The sequence below is a fragment of the Simochromis diagramma genome, unplaced genomic scaffold (assembly GCF_900408965.1).
Source record: "Simochromis diagramma unplaced genomic scaffold, fSimDia1.1 OVJJ01000596.1, whole genome shotgun sequence".
Lineage (NCBI taxonomy): Eukaryota > Metazoa > Chordata > Actinopteri > Cichliformes > Cichlidae > Simochromis > Simochromis diagramma.
Window position 1 is genome coordinate 2,403,985 of NW_024387245.1, and position 24,490 is coordinate 2,428,474.

The 24,490-nt window shown below is 38.4% G+C and overlaps 1 long non-coding RNA gene across 2 annotated transcripts in view; it reads right to left on the reverse strand.

Annotated features, from left to right (window-relative positions):
• Positions 1-24,490, reverse strand: part of LOC120714285 — a 96,199-nt gene that overhangs the window by 49,062 nt on the left and 22,647 nt on the right. For both annotated transcript variants that reach the window (XR_005691390.1, XR_005691391.1), the window contains exons 3-4: positions 13,924-13,984; positions 11,316-11,391 (exon numbers count right to left, since the gene is read on the reverse strand). This is a non-coding gene — a long non-coding RNA (uncharacterized LOC120714285). The remainder of the gene's footprint in view (positions 1-11,315; positions 11,392-13,923; positions 13,985-24,490) is intronic.

Here is a 24,490-nt window from a genome sequence, read left to right on the forward strand (position 1 = left end):
CAAACCTCAAACCCCTGGTAGCTAACCATAGCTGCAGGAATTACTTCACACACTCCCAGGACTCATGTCATCAGGAACCTTGTGTAACTAGCCCATTTTTTACCTTATACCACACCAGCCTCTTGCTGAAAGGTTCAATCTAAGCTACGATGCCTGGAGCCTGCAATTGTGGTACATCAACCTTTACTTTCTCTCATTGGTCTGTTGTTTGGTTTTCCTTTCTTATTGTCTGTATCCTTACTCAACGTTTCATGATCTTACCTTTTTTTTTTCACCCCTAAATGTTCTGAGTGTCTTGTATTCTCTTTTCATATTTTATTTATTTCCCTTCTCTCTCCACTTTTTTTCTTTTCACTCTCTGCTTGTGTATGTGTGTATGTGTTGACCATAGTGCCCATTTTAGCCAAAATCAACTCACTGAGAAGTCACTTTACAACCCCTGCTCTTACGAGCCCTGTAAATGTAAGCTGAAAAATGATGTGTGTGGCGTGACTCGCCTCTTAGGTTTCCCCAAGTACAGCGGCCAAATTGTTTTCGCTAGGCACTACGAGAAGCATTATCCATCACTTTGAATGAGCTCTGTAATTGGGATTATAAGAGCAAAAGTGCAAAAATTGACTTTGAGAGTGATAGCATTACAAGTGGGCCTTTCAGATGAAATCACAGGCCAAGTGTGTACAGTATACTAGTGTTTTGGCTCATGTTTGGTTAACCCTACTTAACTCTGGGTGAATGTATGCCCACTTTAAGCACTACTACTTTCTGCAGGTGTAGTGTTGAAAATATATTAATTAAAGCAATATTTTATAAATGTGCATTAATGACATGATGACAGAATGAAAGAAATAGAAAACCTTTCACTTAGTGACAACAGATCCACCTGCAATGATATCACGTTTTATAGAAAACATAAAGAGAATCTCACAAATCGTTTGGAAACCATCCAAAAGATTAAAATTACAAGAAAGGAGAACAGTGTGCATGCAATCATAATTACAGCACAAAATTATAGAACAAAGTACTCAATGTCCACCTGAACTTAGTCTATCTGAATACCTGTTTTCATTCTCGGTGTAATTCTTTGTGTACATGTACGCTGCTTCAGTCTGCCTGACTTTGCCATAGACATGTATTTATTGTGAGTGCTATGTGGTAGAGTGTGTATACAGAGCAAGGAGGCAGATAAACACCAGCCCAGCAGGTGCTATTTTATTCATGGTGGGTAATCCCTGCTCTGCAGCTCCTTAATCTGCTGCCTTAAAGTGTTTGCCCTCTGCAGTTCACAATTTCTCTGACTTTTACTTTATTGCTCAGGCTATGTACTTGAAGTCCAGTTTTGATTTCTACTCTCCAGTCTAACAAATATCTGATGGCTTGTAGCTGAAATGTATTTCTGCTTGTAGGCAGAATGTCATGGAACAAAATCTTCATGACTGATGAAAGTCAGTTCCTTCTTATGAGACTTATATTAAAACACTCAGAATATACCCATTGCTCTCATTTGGTCATTCTGTGGTGGTATATGCCATTGTTAACTGTACAGCATGTTTAAAATGATATATACATAGACTAATACACATTATTTCAAAGTTCTTCAAGGGAGAAAGTAAAAAAAAAAAAATCACAGAAATAGTTTCATTAAAAATATGCATTCTGGTCTAAATAATGAATCGAGATCTGCACTTTCATTGCAAATATCACCAAGCTACTATTTGAGTTCAAGAACTTATTTTTAGAGGTTGATTTCTTGATTGGGTATTCTGATTAACTATTAAAATATATGATCCACCATTTTGAAAAATTAAAGCTTCAATTTGAAGATGTACACGATAAAAATGCATTAGATCTTCAAACTAGCTCAAGAGACACCGATGCCAGTGAATGTCAGTTCTATCCAGCATGTTCTGTCAACAAGACCGGCTTGCAGAACTTGGAGTGAAACTCATCCAATCCTAGGGCACAGCCATCAACGACTGTATTGATTAACCCAGTAACCTTCGTTCTGCTGATGGGCAAGTTGTCCTCCTGTTACCCTTGCAAACTCCTGCAAACACAAACTGTTGCTTCAGCTACTGCCAAAGCAGTTACTGGGACTGTTTCCAAAGTCTCTGAACTTAACCACATTAGATTTCAGCTTGATGGCTCTTTTTACTTCTGGTGTCCACCATCTGGTTCAGGGGTTCCCAGATAGGCGCAATAAACTTAGGCCTGAAGCTGTGCATGCTCAGCATTGGAACTATGGCCCAAGGCGTATCTGGGCTCAATTGAGTCTTTATTTTTTTTGGAACATGATGTTTAAACAAAGTAGATCGCAAATCCAAGAACATTATATGTTGAAATCCCTAGTAGGAAAATGCAGTCATCAGATGGGGGACCTTCCAGCACCAGTCCTGTAGAAGGCTGGGAACTTAGGTATGGTAATTACAGAGGCTGTTCTCCCCTCTAAAGACACAACCTTCTCCTCCCCTCCTCTATAGACCTCCTCTCCAGGAGTATATCCACCCACAGCTTACAACCTCTGATGCGGACAACTTCAGCGTGGATTAAAGTCCAACCCCTACACAGGAGATTTGTTTGAGACCCATCCTGTACATTGAGAGAAGCTTGACTATACCTCCTTTAAATCTCTAAGATTTAAAGGAGGTATCCTCACAACTGAGGATTCATGTTCTCCTAGGGCCAGTTCAGGCACCCTGGGACCGGACCGCCAAAGCCTCTGAGACCTAATCCACAAAGCTCTGAATCTGCAGGTGATGGGTTGACCCATGTGGCTTGTTTGCTGCCCATGAAGTAGCGCCTGGGGCTCTCCTGCAAGCCTTGCTTCAGGGCGTGGCCCTGGGAACACTGTTTCAGGTGAGGCTGGTGGCTGTCTAGATGTTTTCTTCAGAGTGCTTTGAATTGCACTCGCTCTGGCCCCTTAAGCCAGTATTTTTTTAGGACTCCACCAGGGGCTCATTACCCCAAATGACATAGCTCCTGTAAGCCATGTAACCCTCCACCATGATAATGTGCCAATTGACATCTTTGATCAAGTCAGTTTATAAAAATGCTACTTGTCAGTCCACCAATTGATTATTTAACTAACCTTTTCACATAAAATGAATTGTGTGAAAATGTTAGCAAATGATTCAGAGAACCCAAACATTTCCTATTCTTAGCTGCTTTTATACTGACACAAATACACACGTTTATGTTACTTATATTGCCTCCTCGGCGAACACCTTAGAAAAAACAAGCAGTCTTGTCTTATTTGCCCCCACTCTCCCAAATATACTTTATACTACTTTCTAGGCACTTGAATTCAGTTATTATCGCTAATTCACTCTTTGTTCCTCTCTCTTACACACACCCACATATATATACACACACACAGCAGACCTCTGTGGCCTTTCTCAGCTGGTACCAAGCCCCATATGCTCTAACTCCTGTTGTTATTGTTGTTGTTCAGCTCCCTGGCTCATTTGACGTGTGGACCCATGACAGTGTCCAGGACCCCTTCCAAGTCTTGCCTGGTACCACTTTGTGTGTGTTTGTGCATGTGAATGTGTAAGAGAGAGAGAGATAGGTGAGTAGTATAGTTTGTGACTGGTCTCATGCTGTCTATCTATTTCAAGGTGTCTTGTGTCTACGTATTATCAAGATGTGTGTGGCTATGTGTATTTGAAAGCAAAGTACAGAATATGCCACATGGGGCAAGTATCAGTGGTAAATGCAGGCCTAGTAATTTTTTTTTTTCATGTATATGAAAAAAAGAATTAACTATGGTTAGCTACCAGGGGTTTGAGGTTTTGGCACACACTGACATTTCCACAGCACATTTAATCAAAAGTTTAAAACAATCATTATTTTCAGGTCTGATACTTCACATTTGACACTCATGAATTTGAATGATTGTGAACATGATACAATACACTTAGTGGGCTGTTTTCCACGACCTTTTTTTTAGTTTTTGTATGTTTCTTTCATACACGGAGAGAGATATAAACAGACTGTAGAGTGTCAACACAATATGATCTTATAAATGACACTTTAGAGCAGAAACTCTGTCATTTTCTTTACTTGATATATTATTATTTGTTATACTTTGTAATTTCTATTGTCCTCTTGGCCAGGTATCCGTTTGTACATATACATATATATATTTTATTATCTACATCTCTATTTACATGAGGCAATATGTTCATAAAAACACAAGGACGTGGATCTGTGCTTTGTGGCGTGACTTTTAGTCATCTTGGCCATCTGTCCACTAAGATTGCTGCCCACATTGCTTTTCCACAGTCTGATGAGCTACAAGGACATTACCTCCACTTTGCTCTCGCCGCTTGGCAATTGCAAGAACCATAACAACAAGTCCTTATGAAACCCACTTTAAGCCATAGCTTTTTTGCTGCCTTTGGAACACGAGGCAACATTCCTATGGGTTTCTAGACCTTCCTTCTATTTTGGTTGTACCAAGACATCCTCCTCTAAAAGCCTTCGGTTTTCATTGCTGTAGAAATGTATTCAGAGAGACATTTATCAGTAAGCTGCGTGCCTCTGGAGACTGCATTGGCGGCCATTTTACAGGTCTGGTCAGGGAACACAGGAAAGGGGAACTTCACTGCAAGAGAATGACATTTACATGTATATTTACATTTATTCACAGCTGTTGCAGAATGGAAGCAGCCCCAAGCGAGAGAGCGGGAAGACTAGAAAGGTCACAGCCTGGTGTATGCATTAAGCCTTTATTAGTTCTGCGCATTACCATCGCCTACAATTCACAAATGTTTTATCTTTTATATTTGGCATCTTCTAATGTAATCTTTCACATAATTGAATTATATTTATTTGTGTATATTATAAAGATAATGGCGGTAGCAAAGACAAGTAAGTTATTTGAGTGGAATTGCTTGGCGAGTCTCATTTTCTGAATTCTAAACTTAGTCATAGGCTGAGGAATTTGGTCATCTGCACAATGTTTTTCAAAGCAAACAATAAAGTGGTGCTTTGCCACAATAAGAGGAAAAGAGACATAACCAGTTCTGAAATCTAACTGTCAACTAAACCAAAAGTATAATTTTTATGACCCAAGTAATTCTTTCACTTAACTTTAATGTGTCATTTCATATAGGACATAAATAAAGAAATGATGGGATGAAGCAGCCTCAGATGGACAGAGAGGTTGGTTTTATTTTGTGGGTTGTTTTTTTAATCACTGAAGCTTCTGCTCTAAAGTGTCATTTCACTGAATTTTCTTAACATACAACAGTAACCAAAAAAAGGAAAAGAAAAAAAGAAAACAGATCACTAAGTAGAGTCAATGCAAAATGCCTGCTGTGTTTAAGTCTTAGATGTGATGCTCATTTTCCTCATTTAACGTGTTAGATTACATAATTACTTCTTTCCTACAAAGAACTGCAGCTGTGATAATTCCTTGTTAATTACATTTGCTAACACTTTTTTTTTTATTTAAATAATTCTCTCAAATAACATCTTATCTCCAGAGATGCACATGGCAATGATTCAATTACACAGAAAGATGAAGAAAAAAAAGGATTTAGTGTCTGCAAAAACCTTTTATACCATCAACGGTCAATAAAAGGTATATTTATTTGATCTTATGCTGAACTTTTAATGTCAGTGTGCCTCCATTCTGCTTCTAACAATAGGCACTGTCAATACCTGAGCAGAAAACCTCCTGACAAAATGATAAATCACACCTTCCTACAGATTCATGCACATGAATACAATGCACAAACACACATCGTGTTTTTTTTATCCACACATATGCATATGAAATACACCTCCAGGAGGTTCCCTTCAAAATTATCTTTGGCCAAGACGCTGGCCTTGGAAACCACATCCACCATCCTATACCCCCCAACCTCTAAACTCCCCTTCATGTCCCTCTCAGGAGCCAAAATGGCGTCCATAAATCAAGGAGCTAGATGTAATCTGCAGTGTCCAGAATGCAAGAGGCGAGGCTGCAAAGCATAATGCGACTGGTTCTCTGCTGTCATTCAGATGCAGGCAGCAGCACAGCGAGCCTTGCCTGCACCTGATAAGGGTGTGCTCAGAGTGAGCTATAAATCACAGATCGTGCCAAGGGTTCCTCCACTGATTTCACAGAAGCAGAGACAGAATGTGTGAGAGGCAAAGAAAGGAGAAGAATCAAGTACAAAGAGTATGGAGAAGGTGATTCCAAATAATCTTTGGTGATAGATGGCCAAGGATGAAGATGAAAATATGAGGAAAAGCAGAGAGAGAGCACATTATAAAGCAAAATGAGAAGAGAATGCCAAGAATGAGAAACTGGGTGGAAGGTAGAGAATACAAGGAAGAGGAGGGAGAGAAGGAGGGAGGGAGTGAATGATAGATCTGCAATTTACTCCCTATCTCATCTGGCAAGAAGTTTCTCCACACAAAAGGCCTGACCTTCAGGAAATAAACACCTTGCTCCCCCAGAGAGCTCTGCTGATGTCTGTGCTGCATGTCAATTTCATCACTAGGTCTCAGGACAGCACTAAGATGAATACAATTTGGGGAAAACAAACTCTTCCATCTAAACTACTCTGTGAGAACTACAACTATTCCAATGCTTTAGAGAGCGCATGTTAAACCCGTGGACTGTTTTGACAAGGTTTAGTGTAATATTTTCACCACCAAGTCCTCCAATTTAAATCCCACAATAATATTCTTGTTGACATGATTTACAAGCACCTTCTATTACAAACCACTACAAATCATTTTTAGAAGTATAGGAGCACTTCTGACCTGAACTGATGAGAAGCAAACTGGAAACAAAAACGGTCTCCCAGTCAAAAATTACCTTTTTTGTCATTTTAATTCAAACCAAGAAGTTAAAGAGAACATCCTGACAATGAACACGGACCAAAATACCAAATGGTCTAGTTTAAAATTCACCTTTTAATGAACAATTTATAAATCCACTTTCCCCACTTCAAATCCTGTAATGGCGGCAGAGACAAATCCTTCAGTGGAGTGTGATATTTCCTCTTCCATCTCTAAAAGTGATTTAGGTCTTTGCGTCTCATCCTAGTCAATCTACTTCATCGCTCCACCTCGAGTGGCAGCTCTCACTCACCCTAGCCGCTATTCAATCAACCCCTTATTCCTTATTCATATGCTAACCCCTATAGCAGAACCCCTTTGGCCAAGTGTACTGTGAGATAGATGTTAACATGTGTAATCCCCTATTAACGCACACAAGACAACGTATCCTCCGCGGACACCCTCTCTCCCCGTGGGATTTGCCCTGTGAGAGAGGAGGGGCTGATGGGTAATGGTTCAGAGAAGCTCCCCTCTGTTTCAAGGCATTCTCCCTCCTGCCTCCTTCCCCTACAACCATGGTGTATGAGCTGAGATCACCACCGTCGACGATTTAACTGATATGGACGAGCGTTGGCATTTATATGGCATTTATTCATATTGATCCAAGCCCTAAAGGAAGTGCTTTGATTTGTGAAAAATATAGTCAATTAAATGCTTCTAATTAAATTAAGCAGGTAATACCTTAGTAGGACCTAAATGTGATTCCTATTTGGTAAACCTATATATGGAAAAGTCTGTGAAATATCTTTATTACACATGGGTGAAATGCTAGCATTGAAAAACCCTGCAGCACAATATAGTTTTTATGGGACTGACAAGGTTGTTGATTTAAAGCCCTGATCAACTAACTGTATCAATTTGCCAGTTTATTAGATGATGATTTAACAATAAAATAATTTAAAGACTGCTTTCTTTGAGCCACTGGTTTCACAAAATACACACAAGATTCAATTCTCAGGACTACGGTTGGTGTTCTCTCTAGGAGCTTTGCATTTTGTTTTAGGCCACAGACCAGCTTCTATTTCATTAACTCTGTGTTTATAGGTTATAGTGCCAAAACTGACTGGCTAGGAAGAGAAACAGGCAAAACTGACTGAAAGTCAGTTAGTTTTGAATGGTCATCAATACATGCAGAGCAGGAAAGGAGAAAGGTACAAAAGCTAGTGTCTACAGCTATCTGTAACACAGAGTGGGGGCTCTGTCACGGTGCTGCATGTTAGCCAGTGGTGTTTGAGATCTTTTGAAAATTAACAGACTTATGAACACAGAAAAGGGCCGTCATATTTTGATCCACCGTGCAATACCAGCTTGTTAAAAAAGTACAAATTCAGTTTTTGACTTATACCCTGCACTTCTATTTATGCATGCACATTTTGATAAATTACTGCACCTATTCGTCATTTTCCAAGCAAAATATAAAAACATGACATAGCTCAAGAATTTTGCACAGTACCGTATCTCAAAGAAGTCAAAGGTTTCTGTTTATAAGCATCTCAAGGGCAACACCCACCAGCAGTTTGTGATGTTTATTAAAAAAAAACACCCACTGTTAGAACTGTCAGGATCAAGATGAGGGTCACTGTTTCAAGATAACCCACTGTCATATTATTCAGCACCAGCCCTCTTGAAACAGCCCAGTGTCCTACAAATTACAAACACATTTGACAATTACCCAACCTCACAATTTTCTCCTGAAAAATGAGTTACCATTCTGTCACAAACAGGCAGTTACCATTTGGGTTTCCATAAACTGTAATTAAAACTCTTCCCAAACCTTAACCATGTGTTTCAGCATTATAACCATGCCTTAACAATATGGATTTTCATTTATTAAAAATAAAAATACTTTATTGCTACCTGGATAAGAACATCCTATCTACACCTTGATCCTGACTGTTTCTTATGTTTGTGCTGTGGGCATATATGTTTTCTGGCAGGCAGTAAAAATAATACATATACATATTTTATAATGACTATACTGTACTTGTGAAAAGTTATTAGAAGCCTAATAAATAAAAGTAAAAAACAAACAGATAGCAATGATTTTTAAACATGAAAGACTACACGTCATCTACACTCAGGAAGAGTTAAGCATAAACAGCGGTGACATCATCTTTGTGGACTAAGTGGCTGTTTTAGGTTGGCCTGTATGTGCATGGGATGTGTATGCATGCCTCATTGAATTTCACATTATGTACTCTAATCTGTCCAGAGAACTACAAAGGAAACCTTAGACGGAAGACCTTGAAAAGTTTTGTGACTTTTTTGTGAGCTGGTTCTCTTGAAATGGTTTCAAAGTGCAGGCAGACACATTTCTGAGAGAAGGTGTTGATAACTTTGCTGCTTGGTGGTTGTTTTGTTTTTTTTCAGAGGAGCTGTATGGGCTAGCAATGAGAAGCATTTCATATCTGAGAAAATTTCCTTAAAAATGATGACTGTTTTACATTTCTGGATGTAGATATGGGAGTAATTTCCACAATAACAGAAAGAAATGCTAGAAAGTATTTAAAGCTCCAGAGGTTTTGTGGTGCAATGGACTCTAAACACTCCCAAATCCATTTCAAGTGACATCAACAAAAAAAATCTAAGGGTGTTACTCCTTCAAGCTGCCAGATTTCTTTCCTCTTTCCCATTATCCCTCCCTTATTCTCTCTGGAAATGTGAAATTAGCTGAAACATGAGGACAATTACAAGAAGGCCTAGCATAAAGGCTGGGGGACTGGGAAAATAAACTGATCACAGACCCCTGAACAAATCTGGTTTACTTTACAAAGGCTCCTCTGAACTCCTGCCAACGTTTCCCCCGTCTAGAAATGTTCTCCCAGAGCAGCTTCATGTTTACACCTTGAAAATCGCTGCATGATCAAGAGGGAAGAGACTCCGATGCATTCCCTTCCTTTGTTCTGACAGAGGACGCTCGGCTGAGAATTGTACGTCAAAAGTAACATTAGAAATATCTAATTGGCTAAAAATATGTAAGTAATTCTTTTGAAGGTTTTTTTACCCCTTTTTTTTGGTTTTAGGGCTCTCGGCTATTAACATCAAATGTGTGGGAAAACACACCCAGTAAGCTATCGTCTATGGTGTCTCTTACTAAAGAATAGATCTTTTTTTTTTCAGCACCAAAGATCACCGAGGCATTATATAGCTTTTCTCATTACTGCGTTTTCCAAACAGAGTGCATGGGGCAGTAGTGCATGGCTGAATTACTCAGGGATAATGGTTGTAGGGCTGATGTCTTATACTGCACAGCTGTAAGGGGGTCCTGTGAGAGACATCAGAGGACTGTCGTTCATGTAAACTGATTTTGTCAGAACAAAACTAAAGGACTTTATCTTCACTGGAAAAAAAAAAAAGTTTTAATTGCAGGATTAAGCTAGTTTGGGAGACTTAGCTTCTAGTGACTGATCTTTAATGAATATGACTTTAGTGGCAACTAATATAGTCCAAAGAAAATTGTTATCTCTGTGTGCAGTAATTTATATTGGATACTACGGCTCTGTTCTGGGAACTCCCTGTTCTTCTACAGGCATACACAGAATGAATAAAGTGGGAACAACAGCAGGAACACATCAGTTCAGCGACTGATAAAGTTAGACACCAGAAAAGATGGATAAAAGTGAGTTTCAAAGTGGCTTGCAGGAGCTGTAAGCAACTTAAATAATTATTACTATATGAAATGCATAGTAGGGCATCAGCTGGCAAATGCAGCTGAGCTGGACTCCATGGCTAACTACGTCTCTATTTACCCAAAAGCTGGAACTGGACTTCTTTATTCCTAACTGAACCAGGTTAAGTTTTTGAAATATATAAGAGGTTAATGAATGTTCAAAAGGTAACACGATTGCTGATACTTTTTCACAATTTGCTGAATCCTTAGACAGCGGGGTTAAATATTTATTGGCGTGATTGCAAATGAAGCTTCAAGGTTCTCAAATGACATACATTTCCACACGTACACACAGAACTATTTAAATAGCCAAAGAGTCATAAAGTTTAGTGTGTGCATTTGTGCTCTCATGAGGACAAACCCAATACATTTCAAACACTTGCCTCTCTCTTTATCTTCAGGCCAAAGTGTAACTTTTCTACACAAGTTTTCTCATAACATAATAGTCATGCATGCTATTAATCACATAAATTCTCTTGGGAAAGTTAAAATCCAAAAACAAATGCTTGCCCTGATGAATCTGCTTGCTAAGTGACAAAAATATCACCTGCAAACTAGTTTCTTGGCATATTTTATGACTAGATATAATTAGTTTTTCTTATTATTATTATTGTGTTATTGTTTAAGCTAACCTTTGTTAGCTCTTTGTCATGACTAGGAGACAAAAGGTACTTTGAGGTAGGTTAGCTGGGGTGGCAGCATATGGCTTTGGTCATGGTACAAAACCTACAGTGTCTGCCATATGTGAGCGCATTTTGTATGCTCAGCCTATACAGCCTTAGAGCTTAATGGCTATAACAATTATACATACCTCCTCTGATCTTGTATCACAGAAGACTTGGTTTCACTCCAGCATGATTCAATCAGCTGCAACATGTCTGCCGTCTCTGAAAAGATAAATTATGCCATTACTGTTCTGAACTGCAGCACTGTGCTCTCGAAAAACTGTAGAGCTACACTGAGCTTTAAAGGAAATGTCACTAATTACCCCGCTTTTGTTTAGGATAATATTGTTAAGTCATTCATCATTGCAAGGGGTTCTGCTCCAGCTGAAGAATTATGAATAGGCATGTCTTTTGCCTCCTGGCAATATAATTTATATACATGATATTTTGGCTCCTGTCATATTCCTTACACTGACGCTTTATTCAACAATCAGTAGTATAAAACACAACAATCCTGAAAAAAAAAAAGAGCATATCAATATATCAGAAAATGTACTGTCGGCTGTTTAAACATGGAGCCAACTATTTCAACCTACTTTCAGCATAACATTTTCTTGGCAGACCTAAGATAACTATTCTTTTAAAATGGAGTTGCAAAATATAAATTCCAGACAACATCTGACAACAAAGGAAAGTCAGTTTTAAATAATACATCAAGTACTTTTTTTTCGTATTGGTTTTTAAAATGGCTTTAAATTATTGCAGTACCTTGCAGCATTTACTCTCCCTGAAATCTCCACTGTTTCTGGGAGATTTTTCACACCCCTCTCATTTCATTTTGATGCTAGCGTGTGATGGTGGCACAGCAAGGCATCCCTCACATTTCCAATAAAGTTGGCACAATGTGGCTCTGGACTATTAATATCACACAATGCCACGACCACAGTGGTGGCATCTGCCGACTTAGGCCTCCCCCTTTCCTCTACCTCTCCCTCTCGTCTCATCCCCCACTCCTGTCCTTTCTTTTCCTCCCTCTCCATCTTGCTCAGATGGACTGTGCAGCCTCGTAGTATGACGCACAGCTTGGTGAAAAGCAGTTGAACCGTTGCCAGAAGCCCCATGCTGTTCTGGCTATTTCTATCTTTGAAAAGTAAATGAACTGAAATTGCAAAATATGTGCTAACTTCCTTCAAAGTCAGGGCAAATGAGAATCTTAAAACTCATCGGCATTTTTTTTTGCGCTTTTTAAACACAAGACAGTATTTTTTTCTCTCCAGTACCATTACTGTTCATCCTTCACAGTTCTGTCTCATTCTACAAGTAACTGCTTGAGCTCTAAAGTCATTTATGAAAGTAATGCTGGATTATATCAGCTTTGGAGAGGACTAAAATGGACATTACTTATGGGCAAATGTTTGAGATTATGACTATAATATGAACACAATGGCATTTATATCAAACAGGACTCCTCTACATAGGCCATCATCACCAGTGTTTTATGTTTGAGGCAGCACTTCACACTAATCCTTTCTTAGGACTCAGTTGGCATTTATTATGAGAAACATTTTGGACAACTGTCCGCCCGCTCATGGCGCTCGCGTTTCATTAGTTTCACTTGTGCTTTAATTGATCTTTATTTCCCTTGATTACGATCATAATTAAACACCAGAAAGCTGTTCAAGCTACCAGCCATCTGCCAGGTTGGATGATGGGCAGCATCAGTGCGGGTATATGGGTACAAGGCCACCATGGTGCCCCATCAAACGTGCTATAATAAGGTCAACTGGATTTAGCTTCAGTGTCCTGCATTTTTGCAAATAATTTGTTAAAAACAACGAAAAAAAGCTTATTTTATTTTTAGTTTTTTGTTTTGGAAAAGAGAAGAAGTGAGGAAGAAAGTAAAGTGGATGATTGTAAAGAGACTAAAATAGTCTATTTATTGAGTAAATGTGATTACTGATCTGAATGTACTGTTGCTTATCAAACAAAGTGAATCTTTGAACACAGAATAGAGTAAGTGGCTGGCAGGCTCTTTGGGGCTTCATAATGATTAAAAAGGAGAGATGAAAAGTAAAAAAGTTCTAATTAAGTACAAATACTTTGTTATTGTACTTAAGTTGAATATTTATGCATCTGTCTTTTACTTGAGTATTTATTTTTCTGAGAATATTTCACTTTTAGTCCCTACATTTTACCTCGAATATCTCTACCTTTTGCTTTTTACATTTTCAACAGGCTTGTTTAACGCAATTGAGGGAAATCATTTATTATTTTTGTTACTGTGTGTGCCTTGCCAATATCAATCCCAATTGAACCTAAATTGGGATGATGATAACATATAAAAGCCAACCCACTGGTGTATTCATCATTGGTGATGACTTATGTAGTTAAGAAAGAGACAAAACAATAAGTGAGCAAATTTCAGAAAACACACAAAATGTGTCTGCAAGATGAAGATACAGTTCTTAGTGAGAGAAAAGAAAGTTAAAGTGTACCAAGTTTATCCTCAGAGATGAAGGAAGAAGTAAGAAAGAGAGAACAGGACCCTGGTATTAAATCATATTAATATAACATGAAGTCCAGTTAGCTTTGCACAAAAATGGTTAATAGAAACGTCCTCCAAAGAGCTACTTTATTTTTAATATGTTGAGAGCATTTTAGAGCTTATACTTTTCACTTTGACTTTAGTGAAGTTGAAACACTACTTTAATGTGAAAAAATACACTGGTTAACAAGTATCTGTAAGCAGCTTACTTCAGAAGCTGGATGTCAGAGCAGGGAGTGATGTCACCTCCAAGTTGAACGCATTCCAGTGCTAAAGTCGGAAAAACAAGGAAAAACAGGATTTGTTTTGCTTCTTAGCAAGGCAGAGCTATTCATGTGTCACCAGCAATACAGCACAATCCTTGCTTTCATATGCTTAAAAACAACACTGCTGCTTGTTCTCTGTATGGTTATTTAGACTGCACAAATACACAACAGTGGCTGCGCAGATTACAAGTGTTACAGTTTTGCTACTATTTGCATGCACTGCCGCCATCTTGGATTGTAAAGTCAGGGTTCACGGTGGTGCTCTAACTTTCTGAGGTGAATGTCTGACCTGTAGCGGCTTTCCAGTTGAAAATTACTACTGATAACTTGGAAATTCTGAATTTAAAGGGAACACAATACTACTTTTAACAGTGGGGATCCACTGCCAAGGTATGGCTTCAATTTGGTGGACTCTATCTGAACATCAGCTAGCTGATAACTTTGTTTAATTTAACTGTAGTGGAGAGCAATACCAAAAGGATCTGATAAGAACTGGGGAGAAGATGAGGTAATGTCATGTGCCCTAACAGGATGCTGAACACCAGTTTCAACTTGTGCTTTCAACCATACAACTCATGAAAATGCAAGGCTGTGGATCAAAGACATCAATAGTCATCCAGTCAAAAGACCACATTCTCATGATGAAAACAGATGCTATTAAAAATGTCTACTTTACATTTTGATTTTCTTTGGATTAAGTCCTTGCTTTAGATTTGTGTTCATTCCAATTTTTATCGTCGAGACTCTATGCAGTTCAAATCGAGTTATAAACTTAATCAATCCTTACTCTCCTGCATCGACTCCTTTATGATTAGCCGAGGTCACCGTGTTTTATTGACCTGATAACCTAAGATTAAAATGGCAGAGAGTATTTGACTTGAAGCGGAAGAAATGGGCAGGGCAGAAATATAGAGCTGCACAAATTAGACTCCTTTCAGTAGCTCTTACTAGTTAAACACATCATAAACGAGAGATGACGTGAACTAATTTCTTCTGGTGCGTTCTCTGATCCCTTCACTATTGTGAAAAGCAGTCCATAAAGAAAGCAATATATGAGAGGTGGTGTGTAAATCTGGGTTGAGGTGAAGAGGCAGACCCTGCATGAAGAGTGATGGATGAGGTGGGAATCCTGCCCTTTCTTTCTCTGTTACCCTCGATCTCTGAGGTCTATTCCATCTCTTTCCACTGGGATAAGGAGAGACATGCATGCATTCTTGACCTCTATAAGGAAACAAGGTGCTGTTGCCACAGCTGCATGCTTGCCTTTCAGAAGCAGCCATTGCTCTGTAGCAGGTTTAGGGAGTTTGTGTCTTGGCCAACAAATCCAATGAGCAACAGCTTCCTTTCATGGACTGTATACATGAAGAACTGAAGGACAGGGCATATTTCAGCACATGCAATACTCAAATTAGAAAATGAAAAGAAAGAAAGGAGTTTGACGTTCACTCAAACACGATGACAGGATACAGACCAAAAGACTTTCAGATTTTTAAATACTGAAACAGCCTTGTTTCAGTTACACAATCATAGTTAAGAAAATGTAAACAGAGATTTTTTTTTTAAACTAACTTGAAAGTCAAAAGCCAAAAAATCTTGAAAAAAGAAATCAAGTCTAGTGTGAAGTTTGCCTACATGCAACATCATCACATGTACTACTCTGTGGCAAAGTTATATAATGTTGTATGATATTGTCACTGTTTTTAACTGCAAGATTTCATTAAATAGGGGTTAGCAGTGTTTCTGATATTAAGCTTAGACCATACTGGCGACTGCTGCTGCTTTGAATTAATGAAAGTGCAAAAGAAAGGTACTTTATATTTATTCAATTTGTTTTGGAGAATTATTAATAAAAGTTTGCCAAATGACAAATGAATCAACAGCACACCTTTGTATCAAAACATAAATAGTTTTCCATCACCTAAACTAACTATTGAGCATAACTTCAGATGGAACCTCCAAATTGTACACACATTGTAAATGTAAAATAATTCAGTATCAGAACAAATCTGTGAAAACCATAAGGTTATGCAACATTACCTCTGTAGGTACAAATTTAAACCCCCAGCTGTGAAAGTTGTTACAATTTTGGTCCAATTCTGCTTTTCTGCCTGTGAAGTCAAACTGCCTTATAGTGCAACTGAGACACTGGTATAAACTTTATTATCCTTCATTGTTAATGTTGCAGTCCAACAACCTGCTTGAACAGGAATTATGTTGAAGGATTTCATGGGATCTATAAGCTGTTTAAGCAAATTATAGTAAGGTAAAATATTTAGATTTCACAGCCATGCTCTGTAAAGACAATGAACCCATCATCCACTGTTCTACTGAACTCTGGCACCACTACTGTGGCCCCTTCAGCATTAACGCATATGGCTTTCCTTAGATCATTACTTCCATTAAGTCATTAAGCCTTGGCCTAAGCAAAGGCTGTTAGTTAGTCACATTAAAGAGTTAACACTTTCCGTCTCCACAACCTGATGGGTTGACATGTCTGCCGTCGCAACTGACACATGGATCCTTCCCTATAATTAGGAAAATTGCTCTTAACAGGTCCGCTGTTTAGTAATGGTCTCATTTCTTCCATCTTCCAAACTGCAAGAAGATGTCCCCATTAACTCTTTGCACCAAGGCTAAAGCCCTTCTGTGTCCATTCAACACTGTTTGATCCATCACCACCCACCCCTACACCCCCATCTCACACACACACACACACACACATACACTCTTCTTCTAATGGTTTTAATGAGCCACCTCATGGCCCTTTCCCCTTACAGATCTTTAACATATTTTTGGAGACCTTTGATCGAACAGCTATCATTTTAAACTTTTTGGGAGGGAGTTAATACTATATGTGAGGAGGGGAGAGGGCAATTTGGGAAGAATGAAGGATGGTGAGACGATTCGGCGGAGAATAACATGCCAAGCTTTCATCTCCCCCCCTTCCAACCAGTACCCAGCACTCCATCCCTTCATCTCACCCCTCCATCCCTTCGCTACCACCACACACCCCCACTTCTCTGACCAAATTAAATTGAAACCAGATGGAGTAGGGCCTGGACTGTGCGTTGTGTCAGATTGTCATGGAGCATTAACCATGATTTCACATTGAAATGGTCTGCAGGCCAGAAAGAAAGCAATGAGAGACGTAGAGAGAAAGATAGAGGGATAGAGACAGAGAGGTGGGGCTTAAATGATACAGGGATAAGAGAAGAGCAAGACTGTCAGAGAGAAAGAGTGAAGGAAAGAGAGAAGACTGATGAATATGGTCCTGCTGCCAGCAGATCAATCCCACTGATCGCACAGCTGGCACAGGCTGATGATATGAACGCCATATGACATGGAGACAGGCCTGCATCAGGGAGGCCCAGGATGGTGTCATACCTTTACAGATAGGATTAAACATCCTACATAAATCTGAATCCAAATCCAATTATCTTGTGATTAAAATTTGCATATCACCCAGAAAGTTAAACTTCAGTGGACTAAAGTTTTTCTTTACTTGCTTGCTTTGCCCTTAGGATGTCTAGTTTACCTGTAGCTGAATCGTGTATCTTTTTTTTTGTTCTACTGATACCTTGCTGTTGCTTAATCTAGAATGAGTCCAATAAATTTCCACTGAGAGAAGACTGATGTTGTTGCCAAAAAGCTAGCCACAGCACTGTGCCGGAAAAATAGGCAAAAAACTGGAGACCAAATATGTGGTCTCCAAAATATGATTTCAAAGACGCATATTCCAGATTCTGTTTGGAATAATTTCCTTGCAATATGTAAACTACCACTACATAACATTCAGTTCTTTAACCTGCCAAAATGTTAAGTGGTTCTCAAAAGCCACCTAGGCAGAACTGGCTTTGTACCTGCACAAACACAGAAAAAGTGTAAGGTTATCTGGTTTGTCAAACTAGGGAAACAGTGGTTAAAGACTGCAGTGTGACTAAAATTATTGCAAACATGTGCAGTGAATTTGATGCATTTAAAATGGTCGTCTCAAAGATCGGGATCAGGTCTTCGACCACTCACAGTCAGCTGGCATCTTCAAAGTAGCTGGTGCATCAGGATGGTGATAAAACTACAATAAGATGAAATCTCTCTGAATCACTTGGAGGCTGAAAGGGGTCCAGCTGGCAACTGCATCAATCTCTTTATGATAGTATGACAATTAACTGTGATATTCTAGTGAAAATTGCAAATTTGTTACCAACAATAAATACAGAAATTCAATATAATATAACTGAATTTGGTTGAATTTAACAAAAATACACCACTTGCCAACAAAATAAATCGAATTAAAGGGACTTGTTACAGAAAAGTTGCTTCATGAGACTGGACTGACTGAAACAGGTTGGCCGTCTGTCTGCCTGTCTAAATTAGATGTCAAACTTTCACCAAACTGACTGAAAATGACTGAGGTCAGTCCAAGTTGGCCCTCAATTGTTTGGAGACAGGTTTGCAACTGAAAGTGGTCGCCCAGAGGTTCAGGGTGTTTGACGCTCATCACAATGCAATCACCGAGCAACCAGCAGTTTCGCCTACTCACAAGGAGGTCGCCACCCTATTTTTATTCTACTTTAACTGAGTCAATTAGGCAACTGTTTTACACAGGGCATGCATATGCATCTACAAAAAGTACAAAATGTATGCAGTCTCTAAAAGAACTGCACCCTAAGACCACACCTCCCTTAATGCAACTCAAGAAAGTCTTTCGCCCTTTTTTAAAGGCTAAATGCCCACAACTTTTAAACCAGCATCTCTGGTTCGTGATTTGTCAAAGCTCCCCTCGACACAGGAACCATTATAAAACTAATTTAACAAATTCAGTAGTGCCTCTTTTGTATCTTTTAACAATGAAATCAGGACATATTCCTAATTTCCATAAACCTCCAATCTGCTCTCTTTCTTGAAACTATTCCAACAACTACATGAAACTTCACTCTCATTTTCTTCTAACTTTGCCCAACTATTAGATGAGTGTAATACTCTTAACCATAGTGAAACATTCATCTTCCATTTGCCACCGAGGGATCAACGCTCCACTTAACCTCTCGAGGGATAGAATTACAAGTTTGACTTCAACCACTGATATCTTCTCATTGCAGGTGTCATTACCCCAGCTTATAATTGACAGAAGCATTAACATGTCATTAACACATAAGCTTAGACTTATATTTGAACCTTTTAATGAGGCTATCATTCAACATTAATAGATTAGTTATCATGGGTAATGACTGAGGTGTCTTTGCCCGTCCCCACAGGTCGGTGTAAAAAAACACCTCAGTGTAATGTTTTTGGTTTGGGGGTGGTTCGGTCCATCAGGAAATGAGACGGGAGGTCGTTAAGGGCAAACGTAGGAAGACAAGGCAAGGTACTGTCATCCATACAGAGGTCTTTAGATGTAGGGTAATAATGAACGAAGAAGACTGCACAGTAGGCTAAAGAAAGTTTAATAAAAAGAAAAAAAAAGTCAGTCAATAGTTTTGTCCAAGTGTACAAATAGCCCAGCCTCATACCTGCTATGATAAAATAGTTGCAAACATGATATTCAAACCAGTTGGCAATTATTCTACTATGTCTTTAGCCCTTTGCTTACCAAAGTGTGGCAATACTGAATTTAAGCTGAATTAGAGATAGATGCTTCTGCCCAAATGCTGGCCTTTAGCCTGGACCCACTGCGCACCAAAATGAACAATCATTTGCAATGTGAATACATATCCAGAAACAAGTTAATATATTAACTTTTTATCTAATAAATTGCAAATGAATAAAGAAGGGTGAGATGTTAAAGCGATATCACCTAGATGTTAATTCCAAACGCGCCGTGGTTTAAAAATCACCCACTGATGTAGCCCTTGAATAAGCAATTGTATTTTATTAGAAGTTTCCAGGCCATTAGCTTATCTGCTCTCTAACCCTTAAACTACTACCCCCCATGTGCCACATACTAATCACACTCGCTAGAGCCATTCCTTGGTTACATCAGGCTTTGAATTAAAGACTACAATTAATCTCCTAGAATGCCTCCTGTCACCTCTGCCACAGCTGATGATTGATTAAAGCTGGCTCTGTTGTGGCAGTGCCTGAACCAGGCTAGAGTTTCACCAACAGGAGAAGCAGTGTGAATGGTGAGGTCCTTTCAATGCCAGACTCAAGGCTTGTGAGCCTTTGAGGCCTCGCAATCCCCCTTCCCCTAAACTCCTCTGATGTGAAAACCAGGTAGCCCTTTACCCCTCCACAGCACTCTCCAGCCTCCTGTCTTTCCTCCTTCACTCCCTTTTCGCAGTCCTAACGGACTTGGTGATGGATAGTATTTTACTCCTCAGAAACACATTGTTTTCTTTAGCACAGCAGGGTATTCTATTTGCAAAGGTCTGGTTGGTGAAGTATTGTGGATATCTATCACTGCAGAGGTGCCTCTGGTAAGCGTGGTGCTTCCTTTGAAAGGAGGAGGAGTTGTGTGCAATGGATAGTTGAAGCTGTCAGATCCATATTCTGACACAGGGGTAAAAAAAAAAAAACAACCTTTGACTAATGCTAGATGTCTATAATAAGGCGAATGTGGGTCAAACAGTAAAGTTTTTAGACTATGATTAAATTGACAAAATTTTTTAATCACACTAAGTTACCAATCACATGTGACAGCAACACGTAATAATAATTTTCTTATAAATACATTCACTTAGAGGCTGTGGGTTCAGAACCTGAGCAGTTTATCAAAAGGTTCTCAGGCAGACCATGAAGCCAGAAACCACAAATATTAGCTTGCTTCAACTAACAGATGAACAAATGAACCAGACCACTGATAAAAAAAAAAAAAACAACAACTAATTTTTCATGAGAGACACATTGAGCTACTCTGTCCAGCAGTGAATTTCACAGGCTTGCCATTATTCTAAGATGCAGTCATACAAGTTGGAGGCAATCATTATCAGTTGATCAACATGGATTAAGTTATAACCTCTTTCATTGTTCCAATGTCACAGTATCTCATGTAATGCAACTCCCCTTTGAGTTTCTCTCAAGTTACAATATCACAATTACCCAAATGGATGCATCCAAAAGAGGGCTTACCCACTCTAAATCTCCTTTTAGCACCTCATGTGAAAGTCAAAATGGCGGCATTTCGTAGATGGTGACAGATGACAACCTTGAACCCATAAGCGCACATCGGGGAGTCAAATCCAACAGTTTGAAAAGAGTCTGTCTCACAGTATTTCCACCACTTCTTTCACCTCAGGAGAGACTGAACACATATACAGAGGTCCTGAAATGTTTTACATGCTGTCCTCTGAGGGAAACTAGGGGGCATTTGTAACACAGCTATTTCACCAGAGCGATGATGTACACACCCTGGTCATGTTGAAATAGATTGGAGATGATGTGAAACACAAACAGGACGAGTGACTTGGAGACTCGAGGCCAGAAATGTATTTAATAAATAATTAAAGTAGTGTATATCACAGGTCTTTGCCTTTTATCATGTGTTAAAAAATGTTGTGGAATTCAAATATACCATACACAGGTACTGTATATGTCAGACTAATTTTGGCTTTATTGCTACCTAGTCACACACACACACGCACACACTAACAACACATACACACATGAATGGGAGGCTAGGGTTCCTGTGTTCCTAGCAGACGGGGGAGTTGAACTTGTGACCCCTCCCTTGGGCGTGAGGCCCGGGGGGTTGCAGTATCACAAAGCTGATCCACTCCAGCCTGCCTGGCTTGGCTCGAGCACCGCCTGCCCACCCACTCCCACAGCTGGCACATAACACACAGCACTCACTGTACAGCCCAGTGCCTCACAGCAGCACTACATGAGCTCATGCTATGATGCAGCGTTAAAGCACCGCTGTGAAAATCTCCGTCTGAAAATTTAATATGATGCTCAAAATTAGTAAGTACATGAAAGATTTTTTTTTAAGTATATTTTTGAACCGAACAGGGTGAATGGCATGAGAGGATCTCACTGAGATTATTTGTTAATTTTCAGATTAAATAAAGTAAGACATAATATAGTAGTATAAACAAAAATCTGATGTAATAAAAAGGTCAAACTCTACAATGTTTTTTTAGATAATATTGTAGAGAAAGTGCTTTCAACACAGAGGTGTTTATCACAACCAATTTGATTTATAGTTTTATATATTCGATCACAAAATGTAGAGAACAAAACTCAAAAATGAAATCAAGTGCATCTCTTGCAAGCAGTACTGGCAGAATAAATATAAGATAACTCTATCTTTTTATTCATCTGCTATAGATTATTATTCATTTTAATGCTAGTAAGCTTAATTTGTATTGCACATGTGTTTTTTTATGCTAAATATGAACACAACTTTTCTTTCAATACAGCTCTTAATGCAGAAGCTGCCATGGTTCACAGGCCTCAGTTGAGTTTACATACATGTATACAGCTTAACATTTAACTAAGAATATTGAATTTAGCATAATAAATACAAATCATCTCCAGTTTAAATGAGCCCTCACTCAGGGGTTTACTTACATATGGAATATTGCCACATTGCACCATTTATTTATTTTTTACAAATTCAAAAGAGTTTAGACAAAGCTCAATATTACAAAGTGAGATTGAAAATGTAATTTTGACATTTTTATTTATACTATCATGGAAGTCTGATTTTGAATAACGGCACAATATAAATTCGCTTTATTATTTGCAAACACAAACTTCCAAGAGTTTTAATATTCATTACTGTGCAACTCAATCAACATATTTAATGCAGAAAGTTTAGGGCAAAACCACAAGAAAGATTCAAACTTATCAGTATTTTTGTCATTTTAATTTGATAGAAAAATGTAGCAGTACAAGTTATTTCTGTAATAAATTTGATGAGCTGAACTATATATATATATATATATATATATATATATATCAAAATATACATTATTAAAATTTATAAAAACTCTTTGATTCAAATACTTCAGACTGCGGACATGTTTTCTTATCTGAACCCTCAACTGTATAATAATTCCAACATTAATTAAAAAGATTATTGGTTGAACGGCAACACCGTTTTAATAATTAGGGCATTTCAGATTCATAATTATCATTTTGTAATTAAACATTTCAAAAGTGGATATGCGATGTGGTTGTTCAACCTATTAACATAATTATTTTGTACAGAATATCTTGATTTCTATTTTAATCTCATAAATCAACTATTGAGAGATGTGTATCACATAACATTTAGCAGATACAGATAAACGTATCTTTTCTGTTGCACAGTAAGACAAAATGAAAAAGAAAATCAATAAGAATCAAAATCACAATGAGCTAATAAAATGAGAATCTGCCAGATCAAATTCAGCACCTCCTAATATATTTCTATTTGAGTTATGACATGTAGAAACCAAATCATTAGAAGTAAAAAAGTAAAGTGTTGTTTTAATATTTTCCACATCTTGATGTTTTGAGTTACCCCCCCACTACTTATTAATGAGCCCCATGTCCTTTCTAAACACAGTGCAGCCAGTTTATGTTCACCAAGTTCACCAAGCTTCAAAATCCACACATTCTGGATAAAAACTGTGCACAACAACCACATTCAGAGGAGAAGAGAAGGAGAGGAGTTAGCACATGGTTATCAGGGTGTCAGCACCCCCTGCTGGTTTTGGCTGCATGACTGGGACTTCTGCCCTCTGGTCGACCCCCAGCCCAGTCACCCAAATCTCTCAAGACCTGTCCTATGATACAACAGCACCTTATTGCAACTTAAGACTTTCCCGGGAAAATTAATTGTTGAAAACACTCAGTGTGGTCCAAAAAAAGCCTATTCTTTTTACTAGACTCCATTTATGTACAAACAGAATGACAGAGTCATGTTTCTCTCTTAATTTCACCTTTTTGCCATTTTATTTTACTTTACATTTCCAAGGTCTCCTGTTCGATGACGAAATCTTATTTATCAATACCAGGGCACAGTAGTTTACGAAATATTTATGCTTCTCTATATTTAACAAGTGCTTGTGTGTCTGCTTCCATAACAAAAGTGCTAATGCTAGACCTTGCAGTAGAAAACAAGTTAATGAGTTTGCTAAGGTCATGCTTAAGATAAGTTATCTATTAATGCAGCTTCAGATTAAATTTACAGAGGTGCCTATTGGTGTATTGGTGGACAGAATGTAGTGAAGGTAATTAAGAGTATAAAAATGAGCGGTCGGTGTGATATGGAGTTTTTATACACCATTATCAAGCTAAAAGTGTGACATCCTAGCTTTCCTTTTAGAGTTTCTCATAAATGAGATATTAGTTTAGGAATGAATTTATGAAAAATATTATGCCTAGAGTAATGAATGAAACTGGAATACTAAACAACTGTTATTGTATTATTTCAGATCTATTTGTGACTCGGTTTTTAATTTGATGAAAATCAGCCACCCCGGGCTGGGTTTATATAAAAATATGTTAGGATTGATGTGCAGTATTAAGCCAATTATAGTTTTGCTCTGATATTTCAATAATGCATTTCAGACACAACTGCAAA